Source organism: Salvelinus sp. IW2-2015, unplaced genomic scaffold (assembly GCF_002910315.2).
Source record: "Salvelinus sp. IW2-2015 unplaced genomic scaffold, ASM291031v2 Un_scaffold16369, whole genome shotgun sequence".
NCBI classification, from domain to species: Eukaryota; Metazoa; Chordata; class Actinopteri; order Salmoniformes; family Salmonidae; genus Salvelinus; species Salvelinus sp. IW2-2015.
The window spans coordinates 95,105-105,634 of record NW_019957555.1 but is presented as its reverse complement, the minus strand read 5'-3'; the positions used below and the strand labels follow the sequence as shown (position 1 = coordinate 105,634).

Here is a 10,530-nt window from a genome sequence, read left to right as displayed (position 1 = left end):
GTGGAAATATATATAAAACACAGGAGAATTACGTATTTACTGCACTGGGCCTTTAATATCCTTTGTGACGTCAAAATGATATTGGTGATCATGTACTGATATGGCCATATATAAATGTTACATCTTACAGTTTTTATCTTATATTTTTACCATCATTAGTTATTGCCCTTACAATACTGGTATTCAGATGCTAATGTATTAATAATCAATACAATTATATTGTCGTCAGTGTCATAGTGCATGCCTCCTTTATTGTTGATAGAATCTCTACAACATCCGGTGCGTCAACAACCCCATCAAGTTTTTCCACTACTTTGTTAAAATAGCACCAGAGCCTCTTCCTGATGCGTGTGCACACACACACACACACACACACACACACACACACACACACACACACACACACACACACACACACACACACACACACACACACACACACACACACACACACACACCACAGAGAGATAGACTGTGAGACAACAGAAACTTGAGCACAGCATATTGGCATACTCTGCTCAGCCTAGTGGCTGAAGGGGGTGGATGGCAGAGGGCTGGCCACATATGGAGAGTTTTTGGTGGGGAGGGAGGGGGTGCCTGCATTTGGAGTTGTAGGTGGTGTGAGCTGGAAATTAGGGAGGGAGGGGGTCTCATTTCATAGACTTGGTTGGACCCTGACTCGCTCAAACACTGAACCACAGTGCACTGAAAGACAGACAGAGGACGGAGGGACAGAGGAAAGAGGAAGAGAGAGCAACCTGTGAGACAAAAATCAACAAAGTGAAAGAAAGCCAAGATACAAAGGAAGAAGAGTGAGAGGAAAGTGGGTGGAGAGACAGGTAAAGCATATTGACTGTATTTGTCTCTAACTATTTTCATGATTCTTCAAGTCATGGATTTATCCAACTTGATGAGATAGCCTATCCTAATCATAAAGCATWTATATATAATAAGTAATATGTTGACATTAGAAGTTGCACTGCTGCGCTCTTGTATTCCACCAGAACCTTACAACTTAACCATCGCCAATAATACACACTACAAGTGTGCAGACATTGGCATGAAAGACATACCCAAATAAGAACCTTTTCAAAAATGTAATCACCTAAAATAATGGATGTAATCACATTCACACTAGCATCAATTAGACACTATGTAGAAGCTGAAGTTGCATTTTATTTCACTCACACTCACAAACAGTTCATGTGAGGCCAAGTTGATAGCAGGATGAATACGAGCTATAGCCTCAAAGGCACAGTGTTGCTCAGCATCTATAAATAATCTCTGGAGATAGGCAAAGGAATTCTGACACTGGGGGAGGTGGGAGTCGGACGCATGATGGCATTGTGTACCGCCCTTAGTTCTGGGCTTTGAGATTTTATTTAACCAGGCAAGTCACTTAAGAACAAATTCTTATTTACAATGGCGGCCTACCCCGGCCAAACCCTAACCCGGAAGACGCTGGGCCAAATGTGCGCCGCACAATAGGACTCCAAATCACGGCCGGTTGTGATACAGCCCAGCTGTGTAGTGTGACACCTCTAGCACTGAGATGCAGTGRCTTAGACCGCTGCACCACTCAGGAGCCCACTTTTGCATCAACACTGTTAAACAACAGGTGGTGTTAGTGCTAATGATCATTCTTTCAGGCTTTGTTTTTGTTTTGTCACGGTGTCACCTACTCAGGTACCTCTATCCCGTTCCAATATCTTTCCTGTCGATTTTGATCCATCTCTGTTATTTTCCTTATGTTCATGCCCCCTTTTAATTTATGTCCTCCTTTTTCTTCAGCTTCATAAGATGTTCTCTCTGTTCCTATCACATATGATGTTTTTCAACGGATCTGGAAGTTCATCTTTCCTTCACATTATTGTCCTGTTTTCCTACCAATTCTGACCCTCATCATCCTCGACAAAGACATKTTTTCCGTATGGAGGTTATGGCACACTCGGTCACTCCAATACACATTTGAGAAGTACACTCAATCAATCAATCACATTTATTTATTTGGCCCTTTTACATCAGCAGATGTCTCAAAGTGCTATACAGAAACCCAGGCTAAAACCCCAAACAGCAACCAATGAAAATGTACACCATAACCTCCCAACATTACGCTCTGCCTCAGACCTCAACTAGCTTACATTATTTTTTACAAAGATTCACATGCATACTGTATTAGATTCTCTGCCTCTCTCACTCCCCTCCTACTCAATCTCTCCGAACTTGATGTTTTCAAATATCCCCGGTCAGTGCAGTGGACGATGCTTGTGACTGGGCTGTGTTCCCCCCCCCCCCCCCCCCATTGGGAGAGGGGGACAGGACAGCAGCTGTTGTTGGTGTCATATGAGAGAGAGCTGACACTGGGAGATAGTTAGTTACATGCCAAAGGGAGGGTTTGAGTAGCCACCTAGTTGGATGTCGCAACACACCCCAAAAGAGATGAAACAGCAGAGACCAGTGATGTACTGTATCACTAATAATATCTTGTGACAGACTTGCCAAAATCGTGTAGATGGCCAGAGGCCACCGCTTACTCAAGATTTGTTCTGGGTGCCAAAATTATAACCTACCATTACTGACCTATAGCTGGTCCGCACCAGAGATTCCACTGGGCACAGACGTCAATTCAACGTCTATTCCACGTTGGTTCCAGTGTGTGCCCAGTGGGATGAGAACTATTGGAATGATGGGGGGCGAAGTGATCCCTGACAGTTTGACCTAAATTGTTGCCTGGCCAGGCATTCTTGAGAAGTGCAAGTGAAGATAAGCATCCTCCTTGAAACGTCAACAACACAAGTAGAGGCTGCTTATGTAAGAAAGAACCGGATATTTCTGAGATCACTTTCTTAAATCTTCTCTGCTGGTGGGAAAGAACCTGACCACCAGAGGAAGACATTTGCAAAGGTCTTAGAKTATTCAGCAAGGTTCTAGAAATGTAGCTAACAATGTGACCTGATTACATCAAATGAAAATAAACTTCACATAGCACATTAACCCTCACAAATATCTGTAACAACAGTTGGTGGGAGTCACAGCTGCTGTGTCATCCCCCATACTGGACGCCCCATGGCAAATAGACACAACAATAGAACAACATCAGACTTCATCACAGGAACCAAAAATAGCACCACATCTATTTATTCAATGAAATGACTATCTCTTAAAACTGGTACTTCATATAGCATAGTACATTGAGGAGATGTACACCCCTTTGACAGGTCAAGGATGATTGGTGACCCATATCCACTGCTTCTGTGGGTGATCTGTAAACAACAGTCTGGACATAAATAACCWTGGCTGAGGGTCAATCCCCGACAGGATCTCCATGTATGTATTTTCATAACACACGTGGTGGAAAGCACCTGCACTCCGACATGCTGTTATACTCTGACTCTGGCCATGGAAACGTATTCTGTTTACTGAGAACATCAGCAGCATGGAGTGAAAAATCTCKATTTAGCCTATCTGATTTGGTTTTTGAGAGAGAAACAAATGTTCTTTCACACAAAACGTATACATATTATCTCCTTTCTTGCCACGTTATTTTTTTTAATCTGCAGAGGAATATCACAAGGTATGTAAAAAGCATGTTGAATTTCTGTTTCTATTTGTACAAGTCAAAACAGGCARGAAGCAAAATGAGACTCTTTGCCAGAGTAGAACACCCAGGGGTCAATTCCATTACAACAAACTACCGTGAAATACTTACGAGCCCTTTCCCAACAATGCAGAGTTAAAATTAAGAACAATTTAAATAATAACAGGAGGATTAAAATAGACAAGAATGAGGCTATAGACAGGGAGGAGCAGTACCAGATCAATGTGCAGAGGTACGAGGTACTTGAGGTAGATATTTACACGAAGGCAGGGTAAAGGGACTAGGCATTAGGATAGGTAATAAGAGTAAAATAAAGAACAGAGTAGCAGCGGTATATCTGTTGATGATAATGACACTGTACCCTTGTAATCAAAGGGTTAGTCATGATTAGGTTGTCCCACTATGATCATTTTAATTGCCTGTGATCCTTTGTATTTTATATCTATAAAGGCCACAGTCCCAGCTTGTCCTTCTGTGTTTATTTACAAAGTGATAAGCGCTGAATGAAAGTCATTTGGGTATAGTGTGTCAAATCACTGGGAGGATATGATGAGGGGCAGGTATGGGGTGTGGAACCAGAGGTGGTTTACTGGGTAGTAATCCAAGGTGCAGGGGCGCCGCTATACTCGCTTTGCCCTTAGTGTATTTTAGGTGACATGAGCGCGCCTGTGTATCTGTGATTGAAGTTGCCATGGATGTTGAGCTAGTGAGATGTGTGTATTTTTCCAAGTATGTGTTACAAGTGTGTGCTTAGTTTGTCGTAATGATTGAGACACTTTGAAACTTGAAAAACCAGCATGTGTATAAGCAACGTTTTTTCCTGAATTTCTAATTCAAAACTAAGAGACTATAGAGGATCATACTGTATATTTTTCAAATGTCCTTCTAAAACTCCCCTCAAGTTTCTCACATTTTTATATAGGACCATTTAAAACATGAATAAGATTCKCAGTTTTTCTGTTGCTGAAATATAGTGGGAGTCTGTATGTGAGTATGAATACAAGCACATGTATGTCTGGCTGCTATAAACCATAAACCTGACCCGAAGCACCCTCAGAAACCTGCAGCTGTCAATCACACACCCCTCTTTTTTTAGACTCCGTCTGTGATAGAGAGCGAGACAAAGAGTATATGTCGTCACTGTGTTGCCATYGCCTTTTTCTCTGATGTTGTGGTACTTAGTACTTCTCTTTTTCAGGTCCTGTGTGCTGTCGCACTGAAACTGACCAACCCCACCTACCCACCACCCTTACACACCGGTGTCTGTCAATCTGTTCCCCTTCTGTTAGCAGTAGAGAACACATAGCTAGTCCAACAGTCACTCAGTGTTTCAGTGGTTGTTTATCAATGAAGAAAGTCCACCTTATCACACTCAGTAAAAAGTCTGCTTTGTCAATTTGTTGATTAGTTGGTCTGTCCTTATCCCTCAGTGCTTCAGTCAGAACTCGAGAGCCAAAATCTTTAACCCAACTGTTAAAGTAGCTGTCGCCATGGCCCCCAAGAAGAAGGTCAATCATACAAAGAAGATTGCCATGGAGCCAGTGGTCACCCAGGTGACCACTGTTACTACTCAGATGGCAGGAGGAGTGGTGGTGGTGGAGGGCGTGAAGAAGATCGAGGAGATGGCTGCACTGGATATCGTGCAGCTCAACCACCTCAACCTCCCCCTGCCCCCTCCCATCATCAAGCCCGGAGAAAAGGGCCTGGGTCTGGGCTGTGAGGTGACCCGCCCCCTCCACGGCAATGCCCTGCTGGAGGAGCTGAGCCGCATGCGCCAGGAGCGCTTCCTCACCGACCTGGAGCTGGCCTGTAAGACCAAGGCCTTCGACGTGCACAAGCTGGTCATTTCTTCCGTCAGCCAGTACTTCCGGGAGATCCTGGCCAAGGACCCCGGAATGAAGCGTCTAGAGCTGTCCTCACTCTCCCCCCTCGGTAAGTTTCAAACTTAACCTCCTAGCATCTATAGCTGATATMTATTAAAGGCAGGAACAGTCTTGTTTGGAAACATATTTGTCAAAGTCCACATTAATAGACAAAAACACATGAATAAAGTGATGATGTTGTCCACCTATTCCCAGGCCTGGCCAACGTGATCACCTTTGCCTACCTGGGCCGCGTCCACATGTCCCTGTACACCATCGGCTGCACTGTGTCAGCTGCTGCCACCCTKCAGATCCCCCAGCTGCTCCAGATGTGCATGGACTTCCTGCTGGCCGAGATGAACGTGCAGACGTGCGTGTACGTGTGGAACATCGCCGCCGCCTACGGCCTGATTCCCGTTCGTGACGCAGCCCGCCGCTTTGTGCTGGAGAACTTTGTCGCGTTCACCGAGACACCCCTGTTCAACCAGCTGACCCTGGAACAGATCACAGCCTTCCTCCAGGAGGACCGCCTGCTMCTGCCATCTGAAGTCACTGCCTTCCAGGTCAGCTCTGCTCACCTTGCTTTACCCTACTCTTCTGCATGTAATAACTGACTTAGGATCAGGTCTCCTCATTCCCTACCCCCAACAACAGCCATTTTGAGCGAAACCTAAATCAATCCTCAGACCAGCTGTTAAGGACATGATATAGCCACATGACCCTAGTACACAGACACTTGCCAGGCTATTTGACATCCTACTGTGAATAGAAATACTCAGTCAGTATAACTCACTGTATGTATGGTTATTAATACACAATACCAGTAGGAATGAGAGACATAGCAAGGAAGCAGAGAGGGAGCGGTATTTATAGGCCGAATCGAATAGGATTCTAAGTATATTTCTGGTTTCATTCAAKCACAGTTGGCCATGAAGTGGCTGGACTTCGACCCCAAGCGTCAGGTGCACGCCGCCGAGCTGCTGTCCCACGTGCGCTTCGAGACCATCCCTGCCAGCGAGCTGGTCAGCGAGATCCAGCCCGTGGCGAGGATGATGATGGACCCTCACTGCCACCGCCTGCTAGTGGATGCCATGAACTACCACCTGCTGCCCCACCAACAGAACACGCTGCAGTCTCGTCGCACGCAGGTGCGTGGAGGACAGGCCACCCTGCTGACTGTTGGGGGGCGTCCCTCCATCACCGAGCGGGCACTGAGCAGAGTGGTGAGTGTGGCGGATCTTGTGGTGGGCTAAACATTAGGCAGGTCAAATTAGGCAGGTCAAAGACATGATGAAGAAGTTAACCAACATTTTGGTTGGTGAAAACTACTGTTTCACCAATCACCATGATTCAACAGTATAATCTAAAATGAGAAGTGCTAAGTTGTTGACGTTGGTTCCCTTCCAGGTGCTGTGGAGAGATCCACGTGAGGGTGCGGCCACCTGGCGACACCTGTCCCAGCTGCCCGCTAAGAGCTTCAACCAGTGTGTGGCTGTGATGGACGGCTTCCTGTACGTGGCAGGGGGAGAGGACCAGAACGATGCACGCAACCAGGCCAAGCACGCTGTCAGCACCCTCAGCAGGTACATGGATATCCTGTATAAAAACAGCAAAAAAAGAAACGTCCTCTCACTGTCAACTGCGTTTATTTAGAGCAAATATGTGTAAATATTTGTATTAACATAACAAGATTCAACAACTGAGACATAAACTGAACAAGTGCCACAGACATGTGACTAACAGAAATTGAATAATGTGTCCCTGAACAAAGGGGGGTGGGGGGGTCAAAATCAAAAGTAACAGTCAGTATCTGGTGTGGCCACCATTAAGTACTGCAGTGCATCTCCTCCTCATGGACTGCACCATTTTCCAGTTCTTGCTGTGAGATGTTACCKCACTCTTCCACCAAGGCCCCTGCAAGTTCCCGGACATTTCTGGGGGGGAATGGCCCTAGCCCTCACCCTCCGATCCAACAGGTCCCAGACGTGCTCAATGGGATTGAGATCCGGGCTCTTCACTGGCCAATGGCAGAACACTGACATTCCTGTCTTGCAGGAAATCACGCACAGAACAAGCAGTACGGCTGGTGGCATTGTCATGCTGAAGGGTCATGTCAGGATGAGCCTGCAGGAAGGGTACCACATGAGGGAGGAGGATGTCTTCCCTGTAACGCACAGCATTGAGATTGCCTGCAATGACAACAAGCTCAGTCRGARGATYCTGTGACACACCGCTCCAGACCATGACGGACCCTCCACCTCCAAATCGATCCCGCTCTAGAGTACAGGCCTCAGTGTAACGCTCATTCCTTCGACGATAAACGCAAATCTGACCATCACCCCTGGTGAGACAAAACCGCGACTCGTCAGTGAAGAGCAGTTTTTGCCAGTCCTGTCTGGTCCAGCGACGGTGGGTTTGTGCCCATAGGCAACATTGTTGCCGGTGATGTCTGTGAAGACTCCTACGACAGGCCTACAAGCCCCAGTCCAGCTCTCTCAGCCTATTGCAGACAGTCTGAGCACTGAGGAGGGATTGTGTCGTTCCTGGTGTAACTCGGCAGTTGTTGTTGCCATCCTGTACCTGTCCCACAGTGCGATGTTCGGATGTACCGATCCTGTGAGGTGTTGTTACACGGTCTGCCACTGGAGGACGATCAGCGTCTGTCCTGTCCCTGTACGCTGTCTTAGGCGTCTCACAGAACGGACATGGCAATTATTGCCCTGGCCACATCTGCAGTCCTGCCTCTTGCAGTATGTCTAAGCTCGTTCACGCAGATGAGCAGGGACCCTGGGCATCTTTCTTTTGGTGTTTTTCAGAGTCAGTAGACTCTTTAGTGTCCTAAGTTTTCATAACTGTGACCTTAATTGCCTACCGTCTGTAAGCTGTTAGTGTCTTAACGACCGTTCCACAGGTGCATGTTCATTAATTGTTATTGGTTCATTGACAAGCATGGGAAACAGTGTTAACCCTTTACAATGAAGATCTGTGAAGTTATTTGGATTTTACGAATTATCTTTGAAAGACAGGATCCGAAAACACCCACACATGAGAAAAGTCACGACCAGGTCCAAACCTTAACATACAGTAAATATTTAAAGCATACTTGAGTGTTCATTGATTATGTGTTAAATTAGACAACTTCATATTCTGAACTCATCACTGTTTATCTCTTCCCCTCAGGTACGACCCTCGCTTCAACACCTGGCTGCATCTGGCTAGCAATGCGCCAGCGCCGTACCCACTTCAGCCTCGTAGCCACCGGCGGGCGCCTGTACGCCGTTGGCGCCGCAACGTGGAGGGCCTGCTGGCCACCACTGAGAGCTACCTGCCCTCCTCCACACCTGGCAACTCAAGACGCCCATGGAGACCCACGCTGCTGCCACGCCAGTGCCGTGCGCCCTCCGGAGACATCCTGGTGACCGCGGCTACATCAACTGCGCCTACTCGTGCTCCGTGGCCTGCTACAACATTGAGACGGACACCTGGAGTGAGAAGGCCAGCCTGGAGACCCCCCAGCTGGCACGCTCCTCCACCCTGGGAGGAAGTGTATTTGGGTGAGCCAGCTGGCCCCAGCGGACCGTGTGGATCCTGCCATGAGGTGTTCTCCCCAGAGAACAGCGAGTGGAGCCGGGTCCCCCCCGCCCGCGGGCTGAGCACGGCAGGCCTGTCGCCGCTCGGGAACAACTGTACCTACTGGGTGGCGGAAAGGAAGGCCGAGAAGCGCTACAAGGCGGCCGTYCAGAAGTACACCCCGGCAACTGACAGCTGGTCCATGGAGGAGAATCTGCCCGAGGCCACTGTGGGCGTGTCCTGCTGCACCCTGACCCTCCCACCCCGCCACACCCCCCGCAGGCAACAGCACCGCAACACCCCAGCAACCAAAGAGGAGCAGCTACTGCCACAGAGAGAGAGCAGTGTGGCCCCACAGCCCATCACTGCCTGAGAGCGAGATAAAAAAAAAGGGGAGAGAGGAAGATGGAAGGGAGGAGTGATAGAGGTGGAGGAGAGAAGAGAGCTGTAGATAGAGGAACAGAGCAGTAAAGGAAGGAAAATTAAAGATGGAAGGCAGAGTGAATTAACTCCTATACTGGTATGACAACAGTACATTAGGGAGTTCAATGGAATGGAGCCTATGTGGTTGTTAAATGTGAATATGACTGTAAATTAAATCAATTTGCAGTATGTGTACAATATGTATTGCAGTTAGTAAGGTGGAACATGTAAGAACTGTGGTGATTACGTGTGTGTGGGGTTGTAAGTGTGAACATTCTGGAGTGAATGACAGTGTCTGGGTGTTCTACATTAAGCCATACAATCTTATGACAAATATTGCAATATGATTTTCAGCAAAARGTTAAACATTTCTCATTAAATACAATCAGCGAATATATGTATTTATAATACTATATGTATAACAGTACTGTAAAGTATGTTTGTCTAAAGTAGTTTAGCTCAGAAAAGTTTTATTATACATAATTTAAAAATGTTAAAGTGCAATGAAATGAGTTGTAGTGACTGCTGAAGTGGTGGACAAGGTTAGAGGTCAAAATAACATGATTACATTGTCACCCACTGACGAACACAGATGTCTGACAGGGCGATAGCCCAGCAAACTGTGACCCTGACCTATTCGCAGGCCTCAGAATTTCCACCTACCAGAAACAAAACAGCAGACCTTTGATTCGGAAATGAAATGGATGACCGTTTCGAGATTTGGCTCAGATCATGTTTTGTATCTAGACCATGGGTTACAGCTCACCTGTGTTTGTTAGAGTTGACCTCCGCCATCTCCATCCAGGCGATACAATGACAAGCTACCAGGAATCAGTAAAACTCCCATAGATGGGAACCTGCCTAGCAAAAATAGGGGTCAAGTAAATGAGGACTCAACCATAATGTAATTGGATGCTAATTAGGCTTATTTGATTGGAGTAATCACTGAGAGTTGCTGGCACAGGGTAAGTGTGTGTTGGTGCTTTTTGACATTTACATAAGCAGCCCAATTAGTAGAAAAATATCAGAATTGAGCTGCCTGTGTAAACAGCCATTGTCAGTCCAGACAAGCAATTC

The 10,530-nt window shown here is 46.6% G+C and overlaps 1 pseudogene; it reads left to right on the top strand.

The window, feature by feature from the left end:
* Positions 1–685: 685 nt before the first annotated feature.
* Positions 686–9,551, top strand: LOC112080531 (kelch-like protein 31; annotated as a pseudogene).
* The last annotated feature ends 979 nt before the right edge of the window (positions 9,552–10,530 follow it).